The following is a 21680-nucleotide window of genomic DNA, read 5'->3' as shown; positions in this document are numbered from 1 at the left end:
ACATCATCGTTACCTTTCCATGGTTCCCATGACAGCTTCAGCTCTGCTACATCGAGATGACTGGCTGGACCGCAGCAGAACGCTGCCATCCAGCCTGTCATCCCGCAGACACTGAGAAGAGCAGGCATGCTTGCGCTCCTCAGTGTCTCTCTGTGACGGCATCCAGATGAGCCGAGGTCATGTCCAATGAACTCGGCTCACCTCATGCACGTCACTGACAGCGTGGGAAAATTCTCACGCTGAAGCGCTGAGTGCAGGAGAATTCTCCCACGCTGTCAGTGACGTGCATGAGGTGAGCTCATGTCCAATGAACTCAGCTCACCTCATGCACGTCACTGACAGCGTTGGAAAATTCTCCTGCACTCAGCGCTTCAGCGTGAGAATTCTCCCACGCTGTCAGTGACGTGCATGAGGTGAGCTGAGATCATTGGACATGAACTCACCTCATGCACGTCACTGACAGCGTGGGAAAATTCTCACGCTGAAGCGCTGAGTGCAGGAGAATTTTCCCACGCTGTCAGTGACGTGCATGAGGTGAACTGAGTTCATTGGACATGAGCTCACCTCATGCACGTCACTGACAGCATGGGAGAATTCTCCTGCACTCAGCGCTTCAGCGTGAGAATTTTCCCACGCTGTCAGTGACGTGCATGAGGTGAGTTCATGTCCAATGATCTCAGCTCACCTCATGCACGTCACTGACAGCATGGGAAAATTCTCCTGCACTCATCGCTTCAGCGTGAGAATTCTCCCACGCTGAAGCGCTGAGTGCAGGAGAATTTTCCCACGCTGTCAGTGACGTGCATGAGGTGAGCCGAGTTCATTGGACATGACCTCGGCTCATCTGGATGCCGTCACAGCGAGACACTGAGGAGCGAAGCAAGCCTGCTCTTCTCAGTGTCTGCGGGTTGACAGGCTGGATGGAAGCGTTCTGCTGCGGTCCAGCCTGTCATCTCGATGTAGCAGAGCTGGAGCTGTCCTGGGAACCATCGAAAGGTAAGGATGGTGTTGGTTTATTATTTTATTTTTATTGCAGGAGATCGTTGGCTTCAGCTGGAATGGGCGTGACGGTAAGTATGGTTTAATTTAGAACAATAAAGAATTGTGTGTTTATTTCAATTAAAGGACTTTATTCTGGGTGTTTGTGTTTTTTTTAACTTTCACTATGGGGTTAGTAATGGGGGTGTCTTATAGACGCCTCTCCATTACTAACTTGGGCTTGATATCAGCTGGCATTATAAGCTGACATCAACCCCAGCCCTATTACCCCACTGCCACCGCTACAGGGCAGTGGGAAGAGCGAGGCTAAGTGCCAGAATTGGCGCATCCTATGGATGCGCCATTTCTGGGACGGCTGACGGCTGGTGTTTCTAGCCTGGGAGGGGGCCAATATTCATGGCACCCTTCCTGAGCTATTAATATCAGCCCCCAGCTGTCTGCCTAGCCTTTGCTAGCTATTAAAATAGGGGGGACCCCACGTCATTTTTTTGGGGGGTCCCCCATTTTAATAGCTAGTAAAGGCTAGGTATTCAGCTGGGGGCTGATATTAGTAGCCTGGGAAGCTCCGTGGGTATTACCCCCTTCCCAGGCTTCAAACATCTGCCCCAGCCGTCTGCTTAACCTCCGCTAGAGACTAAAATTACGGGGAACCCCACGCTAATTTTTTTTTAATAAATCCTTTATTTTAACACTAAATGACAAGTACAGTAATCAACACTATCACTGTACTTATTATATATCTGACTGACATGTTTCTATCTATCTAATCTATATGTGATGCTCTATCTTTCTGTTCTAAATTGTCGGGTACAGATGCTGAATTGCCGGCCGGCTTTTTTAAAGAGACGGTGCATGAAAACTGTTATGTTCTGCTACCAGAGCTAAGGAAAGAGAGGAGATCTGTCCCTACGATAGAACTCAGCTTAATCCCTACGATGTAACAGGGGACCTGATCCTGCGATCAGACCTGCTAAAGTCCTAAGCTAGTCTGTACGGAGACCTATAGATGTGGGGAAGGAATCCCTACAAGTACTAAGGACTGGGAGGAATATGGGACACCTCCTAACAGAAATAGTAGCAGACAGACGAACAAACAAAATATATAGAACATAGAGGTCAGTAGACCAAGCAAACTAACAGAGCAAGACACAGAGCACAGGCTAGCTAGAAAGTAGATATACAATGAAGTCCAGCAAAGCCAGAAGGGCGGAGCAGGCTTAAATAGGCCAACAAGGTCATGTGACCAGCAAAGGAAAAAAAAACTAAGAGCAAGGTTCTAACAGTACCCCCCCTTCTAAGAGGATCCTCCGGATCCCCTAGGACCAGGCTTATCAGGAAATCTCCTGTGAAACGCTCTGATAAGTCTGGACGCGGAAACATCATCCGACCTCACCCAAGAGTTATCCTCGGGTCCGAAACCTTTCCAGGCCACAAGATACTGCAAACTACCTCTATACAGTCTAGAGTTAAGGATGCGAGAAATTTCATATTCCCCGTCCTCCACCACCGGAGGAACAGAGGCAGAGGCGTCACAATCCGATACAACAGCTTTTTTCAACAGAGAGACATGAAATACCGGATTAATTCTCCAGGAGGTAGGAACCTCCAACCTAACAGCAGATTGGTTGACAACCTGAAGCACCTTAAAGGGCCCTACAAACTTGGAACCCAATTTCTTAGAAGGAATCCTCAACCGCAGATTCCTAGAGGACAACCAAACCATGTCACCAACAGCGAACAAAACCTCCTGTCGTTTCCTATCAAAGTAGTCCTTAGATTTTCTGTTGGCCTCCTGAAGATTACCACGCACATCCGTCCAAACTCTCTCCAAATCACCGGAAAAATTCTCCTCCTCAGGCACGGCAGATCCCAACTTGGAGAACGACCCAAACGACGGATGTCTCCCAGAACAACAAAAAAAAGGCGAACAACCAGCAGAAGAAGATGTATGATTGTTCAGAGCAAATTCAGCAAGTGGCAGAAACTCAGACCACCCCTCTTGATTGTCTGCCACAAAACAACGCAAGAACTGCTCAACATCCTGGTTTTTCCTTTCTGTCTGGCCATTAGATTCAGGATGATATCCGGACGAGAACGATAAATGAACTCCCAACCTGTCACAAAAGGCACGCCAAAAACGAGCCACGAACTGAGGACCCCTATCAGAAACAATGTCAGTAGGAACGCCATGAAGTCTGACAATTTCCTTGACAAAGGCCTTAGCGAGAGTTTTAGCGCAGGGCAGTTTGACAAAGGGAACCAAGTGACACATCTTGCTAAAACGGTCCACGACCACCCAGATGACAGTAAAACCCTCAGAGGGGGGAAGGTCAGTTATAAAGTCCATAGCCAAATGTGTCCAAGGAGCACTGGGAACCTCCAAAGGACAAAGCAACCCCGCAGCAGGAGTATGTGAGGACTTAGATCTAGCACATATAGTACATTGACGCACCCACTTAATGACTTCCTTCTGCCATCCAGGCCACCAAAAACTGCGACCCACCAGTCTCTTGGTCTCAGAGATTCCGGGATGACCTGCCAACCGAGATTCATGACACTCAACAAACAAATCTCTCCTAAAGGTCCCAGGCACAAACAACCTCCCATGAGGAGTGTTAGAAGGGGCATTCTCCTGTGTTTTAAGAATCTCATTTTCCAAAACGGAGTCCAAAGCAGCTATCACAACACCTTCTTGTAAAATGTTCTCCTCTTTCTCAGCACCGACTATGGGAGAAAAACTGCGAGACAAGGCATCCGCCTTAACATTCTTAGTACCAGGGATGTAAGTAACGGAGAAATTAAACCGCGAGAAAAACAGTGCCCACCTAGCCTGACGGGCATTCAGGCGCTTGGCAGCATCAAGATATATCAGATTTTTATGATCCGTAAGAACCTGAACGGGAAATTCCGCACCTTCCAAGAAGTGGCGCCAGTGTTCAAATGCGAGTTTAATAGCCAATAATTCCCGATTACCAATATCGTAATTCAGTTCAGTCTCCGAAAATTTTTTTGAAAAAAAGGCACAGGGATGTAATCCATCCCCGTTATCCTGAGACAATACTGCGCCAACCCCCACAGAGGAAGCATCAACCTCAACCAAAAACGGCCTAGTAACATCAGGCTGCATAAGGATGGGAGCAGAGGTGAACCTCTCCTTGAGATACACAAAAGCTTCAATGGCCTCAGAAGACCACTGAATCGCATCAGCACCTTTCCTGGTGAGATCAGTCAGAGGTTTGACAATACTAGAAAAAATTTTTATGAATTTTCTGTAGTAATTGGCGAAACCCAAAAACCTCTGTATTGATTTCAAACCAATAGGCCTAGGCCATTCCTGCACAGCCTGAACCTTAACCGGATCCATCTCAAAACCTTTGCTGGAGATAATGTAGCCCAAAAAACTAATTCTCTGTACAGCGAACTCACATTTCTCCAGCTTAGCAAAAAGCGAATTGTCCATTAATAACTGTAATACCTCACGCACGCTCCGCCAATGAGACTCCAGATCCGGCGAATAAATCAAAATGTCATCCAAATACACAACCACATTTTTGCCGATCAAAGGTCTAAGGATGTCATTAATCAGATTCTGAAAAAATGCAGGAGCATTAGTAAGACCAAAAGGCATAACCAGATTCTCAAAATGACCCACAGGAGTGTTAAAAGCAGTCTTCCATTCGTCACCCTCCTTCATGCGCAACAGATTGTATGCCCCCTTAAGGTCAATTTTAGAGAACCACTTGGCCCCCATTAACTGGTTAAACAGATCAGGAATCAATGGCAGTGGGTAAGGATTGCGTACAGTAATTTTGTTAATCTCACGAAAATCCAGACAAGGACGTAAACCGCCGTCCTTTTTTTTTTACAAAAAAAAATCCAACCGCCACAGGAGACTTAGAGGGCCTAATGTGACCGGCGGCCAAACTTGTCTGTATGTATTCCTCCAAAGCCTTCCTCTCAGGAATAGTAAGGTTAAATAAACGACTTTTAGGAAGAGTCGCTCCAGGGACAAATTCAATAGAACAATCATAGTCTCTATGGGGAGGCAAAACCTGCGATTCCTTCTCAGAAAAAACTCTCCAAAAATCCTGAATAGGAACAGGCCATTCTCCCCTATCCAAAGCTGCAATACGCCCGTTACAACACTTGTCATAACATTTATGGCTCCAGGATTTAATTTCACTGGTAGACCAATCCAGTACAGGATTGTGAAATTTTAACCAGGGCAATCCCAATATTACTGGAGAAGGCAAGTTATTCAAAACTACCAAATCCAATTTCTCATGGTGAACACCATTAATAGTGAGAGGAAATTCACAGACCTTGAGAGTAATATTCTTCAAAGGGGAACCATCCACAGAAACCACAGCAATGGGGGATGATAAAGGTTCAGGTTTTAAATTGAGTCTTTCCACGAATCCCCCATCAATTACATTCAGAGTAGACCCACAATCGACAAACACCCGAAATTCCATTAATTTTTTCTGAGCAATCGTGGAAGCAGCTAAAAATATACCCTTGGAATTTAAACAGGCAATACGGGCGTGACTGACCATTTTTTTTTCTTTCTTCATACGAAGCTCACAGCCTTTAATCAAATGACCAGATTTTCCGCAATAGAAACACAAGCCTTCAGAAAATCGACGGTCTCTTTCTTGAGAGCGAGGTGTCACCGATCCAATCTCCATCGGTTCACCACTGTTAGTACACACATTCTCATAACCAGAAACTGACATAGCAGAGGATTTGCTCTCATTAACCCTTGCACGCAGTCTTCTATCCACCCGTATAGCTAATTGCATAGCCTGTTGCAAATCTTCAGGTGTAGGATAAGCAATTAGCAGGTCTTTAACCCTTTCACTGAGCCCAGCAAGAAATAGACTTTTCAGAGCAGAATCGTTCCACCCTGTTTGAGTAGACCAACGACGGAAATGAGTACAATATTTTTCCACATTACCTGATCCTTGTTTTAAACGTCTCAACTCAGTCTCAGCTGATGCGACACGGTCAGGATCATCATATAATAGTCCCAAAGCAGAAAAAAAACTATCCACTGATCTGAAGCATGTATCACTAGGTTGCAAAGAAAAGGCCCACTCCTGAGGCTCTTTGCGCAAAAGTGACATTATGAACCCTACGCGCTGGGATTCATCCCCAGAGGACTTAGGTCTCAAACGAAAATACAATAAGCAAGCATTTTTAAATGAAAAAAATTCTCGGTGTTCACCAAAAAATAAATCCGGCAAACATACCTTAGGCTCCAAGAAATGTGCTCCAGGACAGTTACTCACGTGCTGACGGAGCTCGGCCACCTCCAGAGAGAGTCCCTGCAGGCGATGAACCAAATTCTGAACCGACACCATGATGGAACAGAAAAATCTTTCCTTAGAGAATTTGCAGGCTGGACTTACTGTTATGTTCTGCTACCAGAGCTAAGGAAAGAGAGGAGATCTGTCCCTACGATAGAACTCAGCTTAATCCCTACGATGTAACAGGGGACCTGATCCTGCGATCAGACCTGCTAAAGTCCTAAGCTAGTCTGTACGGAGACCTATAGATGTGGGGAAGGAATCCCTACAAGTACTAAGGACTGGGAGGAATATGGGACACCTCCTAACAGAAATAGTAGCAGACAGACGAACAAACAAAATATATAGAACATAGAGGTCAGTAGACCAAGCAAACTAACAGAGCAAGACACAGAGCACAGGCTAGCTAGAAAGTAGATATACAATGAAGTCCAGCAAAGCCAGAAGGGCGAAGCAGGCTTAAATAGGCCAACAAGGTCATGTGACCAGCAAAGGAAAAAAAAACTAAGAGCAAGGTTCTAACAAAAACACTATTATTTTTTTAAATAAATCCTTTACACTAAATGACAAGTACAGTAACCAACACTGTCACTGTACTTCATATATATGTGACTGACATGTTTCTATCTATCTAATCTATGTGTGAAGCTCTATTCTTTCTGTTCTAAATTGTCGGGTACCGCTGCTGAATTGCCGGCCGGCTTTTTTAAAGAGACGGTGCATGAAAACACTAATATTTTTTTTAATAAATCCTTTACACTAAATGACAAGTGCAGTAACCAACACTGTTACTGTGCTTCTTATATGTGTGACTGACATGTTTCTATCTATCTAATCTATGTGTGATGCTCTATTCCTTCTTGTCTAAATTGTCGGGTACCGGTGTATGCCGCTGCTGAATTTGCCGGCCGGCTTTTTTAACCGGTTCAGGACCGCCCACTGTACATAAACGTCGGCGCTGCCCGGGCTCTGTGCAGCGCCGACGTTTAAAAATGGTGGGTGGTCCCGCAGCGCTCAGGACCCCCAGGGTCCTGCTAGCGCTGCGGTACCGGTTCAGAGCGATAGCTCTGACATGTGGCATCATGGGGACCTGAATGGATCAGGTCCCCATGATGTTAACCTGTTCCTATCTCCTAGATGCCGTGATCCATAGCGATCGCGGCATTTAAAAGATAGTAACAGCTGGTGGTCGGCGATCGGGACCCCCCACATACCTCAGGAGCGGCGGGGATCCCGGTGCTGTGAACTCTGACATCATTGAGACCTGATTGGCTCAGGTCTCGATGATGTCAGCGTCACACCAGCCAATCAGAGAGATCACCAGGGAAGTTTGTTTTAGCAACAAACTTTCCCGGGCGATCTGCCTGATAAATACACTGTTTCTCCTCCGATCTCAGTGAGAGAGCAGAGGAGAAACAGTGTGACAAGAGCTGTCAGCCTTGCCACTGTGAAAGTAAAAAAAAATAAATAAAAAAGAAAGTAAGAGTTAGGGTTAGTCAGTCCTGTCAGATCTATCAGTCAGTCAGTCCTGTCAGATCTATCAGTCAGTCAGTCCTGTCAGATCAGTCAGTCAGTCCTGTCAGATCAGTCAGTCAGTCAGTCCTGTCAGATCAGTCAGTCAGTCAGATCTGTCAGTCAGTCCTGTCAGTCCTGTCAGATCTGTCAGTCAGTCAGTCCTGTCAGTCCTGTCAGATCTGTCAGTCAGTCCTGTCAGATCTGTCAGATCTGTCAGTCAGTCAGTCCTGTCAGATCTGTCAGTCAGTCAGTCCTGTCAGATCTGTCAGTCAGTCCTGTCAGATCAGTCAGTCCTGTCAGATCAGTCCAGTCAGTCAGTCCTGTCAGATCAGTCCAGTCAGTCAGTCCTGTCAGATCAGTCCAGTCAGTCAGTCCTGTCAGATCAGTCCAGTCAGTCAGTCCTGTCAGATCTGTCAGTCAGTCAGTCCTGTCAGATCTGTCAGTCAGTCAGTCCTGTCAGATCTGTCAGTCAGTCAGTCCTGTCAGATCAGTCAGTCCTGTCAGATCTGTCAGTCAGTCAGTCCTGTCAGATCAGTCAGTCAGTCCTGTCAGATCAGTCAGTCCTGTCAGGTCAGTCAGTCCTGTCAGTCCAGTCCGGTCAGTCCAGTCCGGTCAGTCCAGTCCGGTCAGTCCAGTCCGGTCAGTCCCGTCCGGTCAGTCCCGTCCGGTCAGTCCCGTCCGTTCAGTCCCGTCCGTTCAGTCCAGTCAAAAAATCTAAAAATAAAATGGCCCGTCAGACTTATACCGCAGAGGAGGTGTATGCCCTGCTGTGTTCTGACACTGATGACAGCGCAATCTCAGATGGAGATATGGATTTTGAGGGCTTTAGTAGCGGCGACACTGAGAGCTCAGAAATGAGCAGTGATTCTGGTCCATCCTCAAGCCCAAGGACCAGTACAGCAATAGCGGCAAATAGCGCTACTGGAGAAACGTCTCCAAATCAGGGAACACTGCCCAGTACAAGCGCTGTCCCTGCTACTAGTGAATTGGCGCACCCCAGTGTACAAGGGGCTTTGCCACATGATCTAGCATTTCCCAGATGGGAGGCTTCGGATTCGGCTGCTCCATTCAGCCCTGATTTCAATGCCATTCCTGGTATAAATGTGGAGGTGGAAGATTTTGGACCAATTCATTTTTTTTATTTGTTTTTTACAGACAGCTTGCTAGAGCATATTGTCGTGCAAACAAATTTATATGCATCCCAATTCATAAGCCAGAATCCCCGATCTTACTATGCTAGGGCAAATTTATGGACACCAACTAATGTCCCGGAAATAAAAAAAATTTTAGGACTTACATTTGCCATGGGGCTTGTTAAAAAACCGAGCATTCGATCCTACTGGTCCAACCACCCTGTTCAAGCCACCCCTATGTTTTCAGTCATTCTGCCTAGGACCCGTTATGAAATGCTCATGCGGTTTTGGCATTTTAACGACAATAGTCAATGCCTGCCCAGAAATGCCCCAGAACATGACAGGTTATATAAAATTAGACCCATCATTGAAAATTTGTCAGAAAAATTCTTAAGCCTCTACACCCCAACACAAAATATTTCTATAGATGAGTCCCTTGTAAAATTCAAAGGAAGACTGCACCTCAAGCAATTTATCCCATCTAAAAGGGCAAGGTTTGGAATAAAGATCTATAAAATGTGCGAAAGTTCAACCGGATACACATCCACTTTCCGCATATATGAGGGGAAAGATAGCCAGCTAAACCCACCAGGATGCCCTACTTATCTGGGGACAAATGCAAAAATTGTTTGGGAGCTGATAAGTCCATTTTTTCAAAAAGGCTACAATCTATATGTGGACAATTATTACACCAGCATACCCCTATTTAAAAGTCTGGTTGAACACAACATCGGGGCTTGTGGGACCATCCGTAAAAACCGTCAGGGGTTTCCACAACCATTGGTCAACCAAAAGTTTCAAAAGGGGCAGTCAGGGGCTGTACGCAACGGAGAGCTGCTTGCCCTGAAATATAGGGATAAGAGGGATATTTTTGTCCTCAGCTCGATCCACACAGATGCCACAAGGGCCACTGTAGAACTAGGATCCACCACTCCGAAGCAAAAACCTGTGTCAGTCATTGACTACAACAAACACATGGGGGGTGTGGACCTTGCAGACCAGGTTCTACAGCCATACCAGGTATCAAGAAAGTCCTATACCTGGTATAAAAAGTTGGTTATTTATTTGTTTCAGGTGGCCACATACAATTCTTTTGTGTTGTACAAAAAAGCAGGAAATTCAGATCCTTTTCTTGATTATCAAGAAAAGGTAATTGAAAATCTTGTCTTTCAAAGTGTTAGCCCCGCTCATCCATTAGAATCTGAGGATGTGAAAAGACTCACTGAGCGACATTTTATTGCACTTATTCCAGCAACGGAAACAAGAAGGAACCCCCAGAAAAGATGTCGTGTATGTACTAAGAGAGGAATGAGGCGTGATACCCGCTACTATTGCCCACAATGCCCATCATTGCCAGCCTTATGCGTCACTGACTGCTTTAAAATCTTCCACACAGAACCACGTTTTTAAACTGTAAAAATGTATCCCAATTTGTCATTCAAACATTTGGTTCATTTAGTGAATGACACATTCGAGTAGAGCTCACTTAATTTCCAGGGGGGGTTCTCCAGAATCTAAACCTTCCATTGCGTGCTTGTTTCTGGAAATCATCCATTGAGTTAAAATGGTCACTAAACCCATAGATGAATTCCCAGAGAGGTTTCATTTCCAAAATGGGGTCACTTCAGGGGGGATTCTTTAGCTCTGGTACTCTGAAAAGTGCCAAAACAGCATAATCCCCCCTGAAGTGACCCCATTATAGAAATGACACCTCTGTGGGAATTCATCTATGGGTTTAGTGACCATTTACCTATCTACTTATTTTGCCACCACTAGATTAATTTATACAGAGGAGTAGATTGTAAAATTCGGTCACTTGTTGTGGGTTTCCTCTGTTTAGGCACCTCAGGGGCTCTCCAAATGCAACATGGCGTCCGCTATCCATTCCAGTCAAATTTCCATTCCAAAAGTCAAATGGCGCTCCTTACCTTCCAAGCCATGCCGTGCGCCCAAACAGTGGCTTTGCACCACATATGGGGTATCAGCGTGCTCAGGAGAAATTGCACAACACATTTTGGGTTCCATTTTTTCTGGCTGCCCTTGTGAAAATTAAAAATTTGAGGGTAAAGTAGCAGTTTTGTGTTAAAAATGTGTTTTTTTATTTTCACACTTCAACATTATAAAATTCTGTGAAGCCCCTGGGGGTTCAAGGTGCTCACCACACATCTAGATAAGTTCCTTGAGGGGTCTAGTTTCCAAAATGGGGTCACTTGTTGGGGGTTTCCTCTGTTTAGGCACCTCAGGGGCTCTCCAAATGCAACATGGCGTCCGCTATCCATTCCAGTCAAATTTCCATTCCAAAAGTCAAATGGCGCTCCTTATCTTCCAAGCCATGCCGTGCGCCCAAACAGTGGCTTTGCACCACATATGGGGTATCAGCGTGCTCAGGAGAAATTGCACAACACATTTTGGGGTCCATTTTTTCTGGCTGCCCTTGTGAAAATTAAAAATTTGAGGCTAAAGTAGCAGTTTTGTGTTAAAAATTTGTTTTTTTATTTTCACACTTCAACATTATAAAATTCTGTGAAGCCCCTGGGGGTTCAAGGTGCTCACCACACATCTAGATAAGTTCCTTGAGGGCTCTAGTTTCCAAAATGGGGTCACTTGTTGGGGGTTTCCTCTGTTTAGGCACCTCAGGGGCTCTCCAAATGCAACATGGCGTCCGCTATCCATTCCAGTCAAATTTCCATTCCAAAAGTCAAATGGCGCTCCTTACCTTCCAAGCCATGCCGTGCGCCCAAACAGTGGATTTGCACCACATATGGGGTATCAGCGTGCTCAGGAGAAATCGCACAACACATTTTGGGGTCCATTTTTTCTGGCTGCCCTTGTGAAAATTAAAAATTTGAGGCTAAAGTAGCAGTTTTGTGTTAAAAATGTGTTTTTTTATTTTCACACTTCAACATTATAAAATTCTGTGAAGCCCCTGGGGGTTCAAGGTGCTCACCACACATCTAGATAAGTTCCTTGAGGGGTCTAGTTTCCAAAATGGGGTCACTTGTTGGGGGTTTCCTCTGTTTAGGCACCTCAGGGGCTCTCCAAATGCAACATGGCGTCCGCTATCCATTCCAGTCAAATTTCCATTCCAAAAGTCAAATGGCGCTCCTTACCTTCCAAGCCATGCCGTGCACCCAAACAGTGGATTTGCACCACATATGGGGTATCAGCGTGCTCAGGAGAAATTACACAACACATTTTGGGGTCCATTTTTTCTGGCTGCCCTTGTGAAAATTAAAAATTTGAGGTTAAAGTAGCAGTTTTGTGAAAAAAAGTTAAATGTTCATTGTTTTCTTCCACATTCCAAAAATTCCTGTGAAGGACATGAAGGGTTAATAAACTTCTTGAATGTGGTTTTGAGCATCTTGAGGGGTGCAGTTTTTAGAATGGTATCACTTTTGGGTATTTTCTGTCATAAAGGCTCCTCAAAGTCACTTCAAATAAGATGTGGTCCCTAAAAAAATGTTTTTGCAAATTTTGTTGTAAAAATGAGAAATCGCTGGTCAACTTTTAACCCTTATAGCTTCCTAACAAAAAAAAATTTTGGTTCCAAAATTGTGCTGATGTGAAGTAGACATGTGGGCAATGTTATTTATTAACTATTTTGTGTGACATATCTCTCTGATTAAAGGGCATGAAAATTCAAAGTTTGAAAATTGCAAAATTTTCAAAATTTTCGCCAAATTTCCGATTTTTTCACAATCAAACGCAAGTGATATCAAAGAAATTTTACCACTATCATGAAGTACAATATGTCACAAAAAAACAATCTCAGAATCAGGGGGATCCGTTGAAGCGTTTCAGAGTAATTACCTCATAAAGTGACAGTGGTCAGAATTGAAAAAATTGGCCCGGTCACGAAGGCAAAAACAGGCTCTGGCGCGAAGTGGTTGAAGTAATGATGGCCACTCGTTTTTCTTTACTTAGCTGCTTTTTTCTTGCCATAATACAAATTCTAACAGTCTATTCAGTAGGGCTATCAGCTGTGTATCCACCAGACTTCTGCACAACACAACTGATGGTCCCAACCCCATTTATAAGGCAAGAAATCCCACTTATTAAACCTGACTGGGCACACCTGTGAAGTGAAAACCATTTCCGGTGACTACCTCTTGAAGCTCATCAAGAGAATGCCAAGAGTGTGCAAAGCAGTCATCAAAGAAAAAGGTGGCTACTTTGAAGAACCTAGAATATAAGACATATTTTCAGTTGTTTCACACTTTTTTGTCAAGTATATAATTCCACATGTGTTAATTCATAGTTTTGATGCCTTCAGTGTGAATGTACAATTTTCATAGTCATGAAAATACAGATAAATCTTTAAATGAGAAGGTGTGTCCACCTTTTGGTCTGTACTGTATATATACACTGCTCAAAAAAATAAAGGGAACACTTAAACAACAGAATATAACTCCAAGTAGATCAAACTGTCCACTTAGGAAACGACACTGACAATCAATTTCACATGCTGTTGTGCAAATGGAATAGACAATAGATGGAAATCATTGGCAATTATCAAGACACCCTCAAAGGAGTGATTCTGCAGGTGGGGACCACATCTCAGTACCAATGCTTTCTGGCAGATGTTTTGGTCACTTTTGAATGTTGGTTATGCTTTCACACTCGTGGTAGCATGAGACGGACTCTACAACCCACAGAAGTTGCTCAGGTAGTGCAGCTCATCCAGGATGGCACATCAGTGCGAGCAGTGGCAAGAAGGTTTGCTGTGTCTGTCAGCGTAGTGTCCAGAGGCTGGAGGTGCTACCAGGAGACAGGCCAGTACACCAGGAGACAAGGAGGGGGCCGTAGGAGGGCAACAACCCAGCAGCAGTACCGCTACCTCCGCCTTTGTGCAAGGAGGAACAGGGGGAGCACTGACAGAGCCCTGCAAAATGTCCTCCAGCAGGCCACAAATGTGCATGTGTCTGCACAAACGGTTAGAAACCGACTCCATGAGGGTGGTATGAAGGCCCGACGTCCACAGATGGGGGTTGTGATCACATCCCAACATTGTGCAGGACGCTTGGCATTTGCCACAGAACACCAGGATTGGCAAAGTCGCCACTGGCGCCCTGTGCTCTTCACAGATGAAAGCAGGTTCACACTGAGCACATGTGACAGACATGACAGAGTCTGGAGAGGCCGCGGAGAGCGATCTGCTGCCTGCAACATCCTTCAGCATGACCGGTTTGGCAGTGGGTCAGTAATGGTGTGGAGTGGCATTTCTTTGGAGGGCCGCACAGCCCTCCATGTGCTCGCCAGAGGTAGCCTGACTGCCATTAGATACCGAGACGAGATCCTCAGACCCCTTGTGAGACCATATGCTGGTGCGGTTGGTCCTGGGTTCCTCCTAATGTAGGACAATGCCAGACCTCATGTGGCTGGAGTGTGTCAGCAGTTCCTGCAAGATGAAGGCATTGAAGCTATGGACTGTCCCGCCCATCCCCCAGACCTGAATCCGATTGAGCACATCTGGGACATCATGTCTCGCTCCATCCACCAACGTCACATTGCACCACAGACTGTCCAGGAGTTGGCGGATGCTTTAGTCCAGGCCTGGGAGGAGATCGCACAGGAGACCATCCGCAACCTCATCAGGAGCATGCCCAGGCGTTGTAGGGAGGTCATATAGGTACGTGGAGGCCGCACACAATACTGAACCTCATTTTGACTTGTTTTAAGGACATTACATCAAAGTTGGATCAGCCTGTAGTGTGTTTTACCACTTTAATTTTGGGGGTGGCTCCAAATCCAGGCCTCCATTAGTTAATAAATGTGATTTCCATTGATGATTTTTATGTGATTTTGTTGTCAGCACATTCAGCTTTATACAGAACAAAGTATTCAATGAGAATATTTCATTCATTCACATCTAGGATGTGTTATTTGAGTGTTCCCTTTATTTTTTTGAGCAGTGCATGTATATGTGTGTGTGTATATATATCATTTTTTTTTATTTTTTTTAATACATATTTCACTTTGGAGCTGACATAAGTCATGGACATGGGCTTTGTATCATGATATGTCTCCAATTTAGCAAATCTAGATCATGAAAGTAACTCTGTGACCTGCCATGTTGTCACCCTGAGTAATATGCTATAGGTATCATTACTGAGTCATATAGTGATGAAGTGATTGACAGTTGCTCCTGCTTTCTATCGAGCGTCTCTCCTGCTCTCTCTCTCGAGCATCTCTCCTGCTCTCTCTCTCGAGCGTCTCTCCTGCTCTCTCTCTCGAGCGTCTCTCCTGCTCTCTCTCTCTAGCTTCTCTCCTGCTCTTTCTCTCAAACGTCTCTCCTGCTCTCTTTCTCGAGCGTCTCTCCTGCTCTGTCTCTCTCGAGCGTCTCTCCTGCTCTCTCTCAAGCATCTCTCCTGCTCTCTCTCTCTCGAGTGTCTCTCCTGCTCTCTCTCTCTCGAGCATCTCTCCTGCTCTCTCTCTCGAGCGTCTCTCCTGCTCTCTCTCTCGAGCGTCTCTCCTGCTCTCTCTCTCGAGCGTCTCTCCTGCTCTCTCTCGAGCGTCTCTCCTGCTCTCTCTCGAGCGTCTCTCCTGCTCTCTCTCTCGAGCTTCTCTCCTGCTCTCTCTCTCGAGCGTCTCTCTCTCTCTAGCGTCTCTCCTGCTCTCTCTCTCTCGAGCGTCTCTCCTGCTCTCTCTCTCAAGCTTCTCTCCTGCTCTCTCTCTCGAGCGTCTCTCCTGCTCTCTCTCGAGCACCTCTCCTGCTCTCTCTCTCGAGCTTCTCTCCTGCTCTCTCTCTCGAACATCTCTCTCTCTCTATCGTCTCTCCTGCTCTCTCTCTCTCGAGCGTCTCTCCTGCTCTCTCTCTCGAGCGTCTCTCCTGCTCTCTCTCTCTCGAGCGTCTCTCCTGCTCTCTCTCTCGAGCATCTCTCCTGCTCTCTCTCTCTCGAGCGTCTCTACTGCTCTCTCTCGAGCGTCTCTCCTGCTCTCTCTCTCTCGAGCGTCTCTTCTGCTCTCTCTCTCTCGAGCGTCTCTCCTGCTCTCTCTCTCTCGAGCGTCTCTCCTGCTCTCTCTCTCTCGAGCGTCTCTCCTGCTCTCTCTCTCGAGCGTCTCTCCTGCTCTCTCTCTCGAGCATCTCTCCTGCTCTCTCTCTCGAGCGTCTCTCCTGCTCTCTCTCTCTCGAGCGTCTATCCTGCTCTCTCTCTCTCGAGCGTCTCTCCTGCTCTCTCTCTCGAGCGTCTCTCCTGCTCTCTCTCTCTCGAGCATCTCTCCTGCTCTCTCTCTCTCGAGCTCCTCTCCTGCTCTCTCTCTAGAGCGTCTCTCCTGCTCTCTCTCTCTCGAGCATCTCTCCTGCTCTCTCTCGCGAGCGTCTCTCCTGCTCTCTCTCGAGCGTCTCTCCTGCTCTCTCTCTCTCGAGCGTCTCTTCTGCTCTCTCTCTCTCGAGCGTCTTTCCTGCTCTCTCTCTCTCGAGCGTCTCTCCTGCTGTCTCTCTCTCGAGCGTCTCTCCTGCTCTCTCTCTCGAGCGTCTCTCCTGCTCTCTCTCTCGAGCATCTCTCCTGCTCTCTCTCTCAAGCTTCTCTCCTGCTCTCTCTCTCTCGAGCGTCTCTCCTGTTCTCTCTCGAACGTCTCTCCTGCTCTCTCTCTCTCTCGAGCGTCTCTCCTGATCTTGAGCGTCTCTCCTGCTCTCTCTCTCGAGCGTCTCTCCTGCTCTCTCTCGAGCGTCTCTCCTGCTCTCTCTCGAGCGTCTCTCCTGCTCTCTCTCTCGAGCGTCTCTCCTGATCTTGAGCGTCTCTCCTGCTCTCTCTCTCGAGCGTCTCTCCTGCTGTCTCTCTCTCGAGCGTCTCTCCTGTTCTCTCTCGAGCGTCTCTCCTGCTCTCTCTCTCGAGCGTCTCTCCTGCTCTCTCTCTCGAGCGTCTCTCCTGATCTTGAGCGTCTCTCCTGCTCTCTCTCTCTCTCTCGAGCGTCTCTCCTGCTCTCTCTCTCGAGCGTCTCTCCTGCTCTCTCTCGAGCGTCTCTCCTGCTCTCTCTCTCTCTCGAGCGTCTCTCCTGATCTTGAGCGTCTCTCCTGCTCTCTCTCTCTCTCGAGCGTCTCTCCTGCTCTCTCTCTCTCTCGAGCGTCTCTCCTGATCTTGAGCGTCTCTCCTGCTCTCTCTCTCTCTCTCGCATCTCTCCTGCTCTCTCTCGAGCGTCTCTCCTGCTCTCTCTCGAGCGTCTCTCCTGCTCTCTCTCTCGAGCGTCTCTCCTGCTCTCTCTCTCTCTCGAGCGTCTCTCCTGATCTTGAGCGTCTCTCCTGCTCTGTCTCTCTCGAGCGTCTCTCCTGCTCTCTCTCTCGAGCGTCTCTCCAGCTCTCTCTCTCTCGAGCGTCTCTCCTGCTCTCTCTCTCTCTCGAGCGTCTCTCCTGCTCTCTCTCTCGAGCGTCTCTCCTGCTCTCTCTCTCTCGAGCGTCTCTCCTGATCTTGAGCGTCTCTCCTGCTCTCTCTCTCTCTCGAGCGTCGCTCCTGCTCTCTCTCTCTCGAGCGTCTCTCCTGCTCTCTCTCTCTCTTGAGCGTCTCTCCTGATCTCTCTCTCGAGCGTCTCTCCTGCTCTCTCTCTCTCTCAAGCGTCTCTCCTGCTCTCTCTCTCGAGCGTCTCTCCTGCTCTCTCTCTCTCGAGCGTCTCTCCTGCTCTCTCTCTCTCGAGCGTCTCTCCTGCTCTCTCTCGAGCGTCTCTCCTGCTCTCTCGAGCGTCTCTCCTGCTCTCTCTCTCTCGAGCGTCTCTCCTGATCTTGAGCGTCTCTCCTGCTCTCTCTCTCGAGCGTCTCTCCTGCTCTCTCTCTCTCGAGCGTCTTTCTAGCGTCTCTCCTGCTCTCTCTCTCTCGAGCGTCTTTCTAGCGTCTCTCCTGCTCTCTCCAGCCCTTGTCTGCTTGATCGCTGATACTGCCATACTTTGTGGTCTGTATACACTGTGTTCCAAATTATTATGCAAATAATATTTTCCCAAATTACCTATATGAATTGCAGTCATTGTAATTTTCCAGTCAAATAATTATTAGAGTACAATTGAAAGGTTTTTGTACAAACTGCCTATGATAACAGTATATTTTTAAAAAAATAAAAAACTCAAACTGCACTCAAAATGCATGTTCCAAATTATTATGCACAGCAGAGTTTTCAACCTTTTCATTTTAATAAAGAACAAAAAAATGGTCATTTTTGAAATTCTAAGCATTAGCAGGTTATTACAAACTGAAATCAAACAGTTTTCAACTCAAACTTTATTCTAGGTGATGTTACATTTGCACATAGGACCGCTTGTTCGAAAGGAGCTTCTGAACTCTCTCGTCCATTGAATTTGTCAGGTTTTGGATGGTTTCTGCTTCAATTGTTTTGCATGAGGACAGAATACCCTCCCAGAGCTGTTGCTTAGATGTGAGCTGCCTCCCGCCATCATAGACACTCCTTCTGATGATGCTCCAGAGGTTCTCAATGCGGTTGAGGTCAGGGGAGCATGGGGGCCACACCATAAGTTAGTCCCCTTTTATGCCCGTAGCAGCCAGAGATGCAGATGTGTTATGCGCAGCATGAGACGGGGCATTATCATGCATGAAAATGATCTTGCTGCGGAATGCACGGTTCTTCTTCTTGAACCATGGAAGGAAGTGCTGTTTGAGAAACTCAACATACATTATGGAGTTCATCTTTACCCCTTCAGGGATCCTAAAAGGGCCGACAATCCCTCTCCCCATGATTCCAGCCCAAAACATTACTCCACCTCCTCCTTGTTAGCGCCGTAGCCGTGTTTGCATGGGGTGTCCATCAACCAGCCATCCTCCACTCCATCCATCTGGACCATCGAGATCATTTCATGCATGATAATGCCCCGTCTCATGCTGCACATAACACATCTGCATCTCTGGCTGCTATGGGCATAAAAGGGGACAAACTTATGGTGTGGCCCCCATGCTCCCCTGACCTCAACCGCATTGAGAACCTCTGGAGCATCATCAGAAGGAGTGTCTATGATGGCGGGAGGCAATTCACATCTAAGCAACAGCTCTGGGAGGGTATTCTGTCCTCATGCAAAACAATTGAAGCAGAAACCATCCAAAACCTGACAAATTCAATGGACGAGAGAGTTCAGAAGCTCCTTTCGAACAAGGGGTCCTATGTGAAAATGTAACATCACCTACAATAAAGTTTTGAGTTGAAAACTGTTTGATTTCAGTTTGTAATAACCTGCTAATGCTTATAATTTCAAAAATGACCATTTTTTTGTTCTTTATTAAAATGAAAAGGCTGAAAACTCTGCTGTGCATAATAATTTGGAACATGCATTTTGAGTGCAGTTTGAGTTTTTTATTTTTTTAAATATACTGTTATCATAGGCAGTTTGTACAAAAACCTTTCAATTGTACTCTAATAGTTATTGACTGGAAAATTACAATGACTGCAATTCATATAGGTAATTTGGGAAAATCTGAGAAAATATTATTTGCATAATAATTTGGAACACAGGGTAAAGCCAGGAATCTCTGATCATGTTAGGTGTTATTATGGCATTAGCCACATGATTCTTTCTGATGAGAGTTTACAGCTGTTAACATCTTAACAATTTTCTCCTTTTTTAGTTTACTATGCACTCAGATCTTGGGAAAATAGTCCAGAATTTACTAGAAGAGTTTTGGAAAAGCCCTCCAACCCTGGCCCCAACCTCTGGCTCTTTCCCCTAGTAAGTAATTATATTGTCCTGAGATCTCAGATCCTTCCATTGTTATGGTGGAATATCATCTAAGTTTAAAGGGTTATTCCAATATTCTTAAAGTGGTGAAATTGCAAAATTCTTGTAAAATCAAGCAATTTAGTAATTTACTTGTTATTAAAAATCCTTTCCATTCTCAACAATGGAAGTATATTTAATTTTATTCTTTTCTGCTTCTGCGGTGGCAAAATACAAGTCCTTCCCAGTAGAGCTTGTAAGCACTGCCCGAAGCTGGCTGGATGGCTGGAGCGCACTGCCGGCTTCAGTGCCGCTGCTTCCCAGATGCTGCAAAGGCAAAATGATCTCTGCTTGCAGCACCAGAGAGCGCATAGTTCGGACAAGCCGCACAACACATGCCGCTGCACCAAGCTGTCAATCAAGCAGGAGCGCACTGCTCCCCATAAATCGGGCAGCGAGGAGGCTGGGGAGCGGTGCACTTCTACTTGATAAGATGGCACATCCGCTTTTAGCACTTATTTCTGCTCATCTGAACGATTGTTTACCCTCACATTGCGGCTGAATTTGTGGTTCCATGTAGCAAATGACAGTAAGTTCTAATTTTGACTGCAGGTTTCTTTGTAGAGTTGTACCTTAACTTGTACCTGAACATTTCTTTTTCTCTCCTTTAGACTTTTAACATTATCAAAATTCAGACTTTACAAATTATGGGTCCCCTCCTTTCCATATTGTTTGATGGGAATACCCACTGTACACCAATGATGAGAGTTTTGTACCGAGTGGTTGGGGTCTAAGGGCTAGCGTTGCTCCTTGTGGAGAATGCCAAGCCAAGCCTGGCATGTCAGAGTGAGGAGACGTATAAGCCGTGCATGCTCCTCTGGGCAATTAAATATGCAAATTGTCTCTTCAGAGAGGAAGAGGATTAGAACTTTAGCGCCACCTTTTGGAAGTAATCCTAAAAGTCAATATCGACCCTTTAACGAGCCTTGCCATATGACTTAGGATAAAAGCCAAACCAGATTCTCAATTTGCAGACACGGTGTGACGGGGAAACTCTGCATGATGCCGCTGCACATGAGACTATGTTCACACGTCAGTAATCATCCATTAGAACGTTCTAACATGATTACTGGATGTGTGAACATAGTCCGTATCCAGCAGCAATCTGATAACAGAACAGTTGTGCAGACCCAACTTTTTTTTTATGTGGCAAAAAAAAAACAACTTATTTTAATTTGATCCATTTTGTAACATTGAACCCTATGGAAAACTGATTTGTTAATTAGCCATCCATTTTTTTTTCATTTTGCAAAAGGTTAATTGTTCTATTTACTGGATCAGTTTCAAAAGGAAGAAAACAGATGGCTAATAAACGGATCCGTTTTGCATAGACGTCAGTGTTAAGAAAATGGACCGAGTTGAAATTAGTTTCTTTTCAGGTGGACAAAAAAGTTGTGTCAATTTTTCTTTTTTGTGTGTGAATGGATCGCTGCTGGATCCATCCTAACTGATGATTACTGCACATGTGAACATAGGCCAACGCTATGGGAGCTGTGGAAATGGCGGTGTGTTCACAATCATTTACACTTCAGAGACCAAAGAAGTCTTCAGTTGTAGTGACAAGTTGGAGTCACAGTGATGTCAATTTATCTCCATCACTCAACAGAAATATGTGGCGGTGAATAGAAGAGACTTGGAGCACAAAGCTGGTGCGATGGGGCGGTCATTTTCAAGACTGCTTAAGCTGTAGCGTTATTGGCAGCACATCATTGCCCTGTGTGATCAGATCGTGTGCTGCTGAGATTCTATCATATTAACCATCATTCTGTGCGGACAGAAGTGCGGCTCGCCTGTCTAAACATCTCCAGAAGTGACTGCCTATGGATATGATGCTGCTGATGGGCAGAATGGGTATAATGACTAAACCCAGCATTACAGGGTGCTATATACCATCCAGACGGCTCCTCTTACTTCTCTTGTACATTTTCTGTCCGTGGATGTGCTGTATGTTGCTGCTGCCGGTAAGCATGGCCCGGACAGTTCTCTCCCATTGTGCACCTTGCATGGCGGCTACACTAGC

The 21680-nt window shown here is 45.9% G+C and overlaps 1 pseudogene; it reads left to right on the top strand.

Annotated features, from left to right (window-relative positions):
* The window catches only part of LOC141206961 (vacuolar protein sorting-associated protein 37A-like), a 68777-nt pseudogene that overhangs the window by 26175 nt on the left and 20922 nt on the right, over window positions 1-21680 (top strand).

The sequence above is a fragment of the Phyllobates terribilis genome, unplaced genomic scaffold, assembly GCF_046119375.1.
Source record: "Phyllobates terribilis strain yellow unplaced genomic scaffold, ASM4611937v1 Scaffold_153__1_contigs__length_4458050, whole genome shotgun sequence".
Lineage (NCBI taxonomy): Eukaryota > Metazoa > Chordata > Amphibia > Anura > Dendrobatidae > Phyllobates > Phyllobates terribilis.
This window is presented reverse-complemented; position numbering and strand designations above follow the sequence as displayed.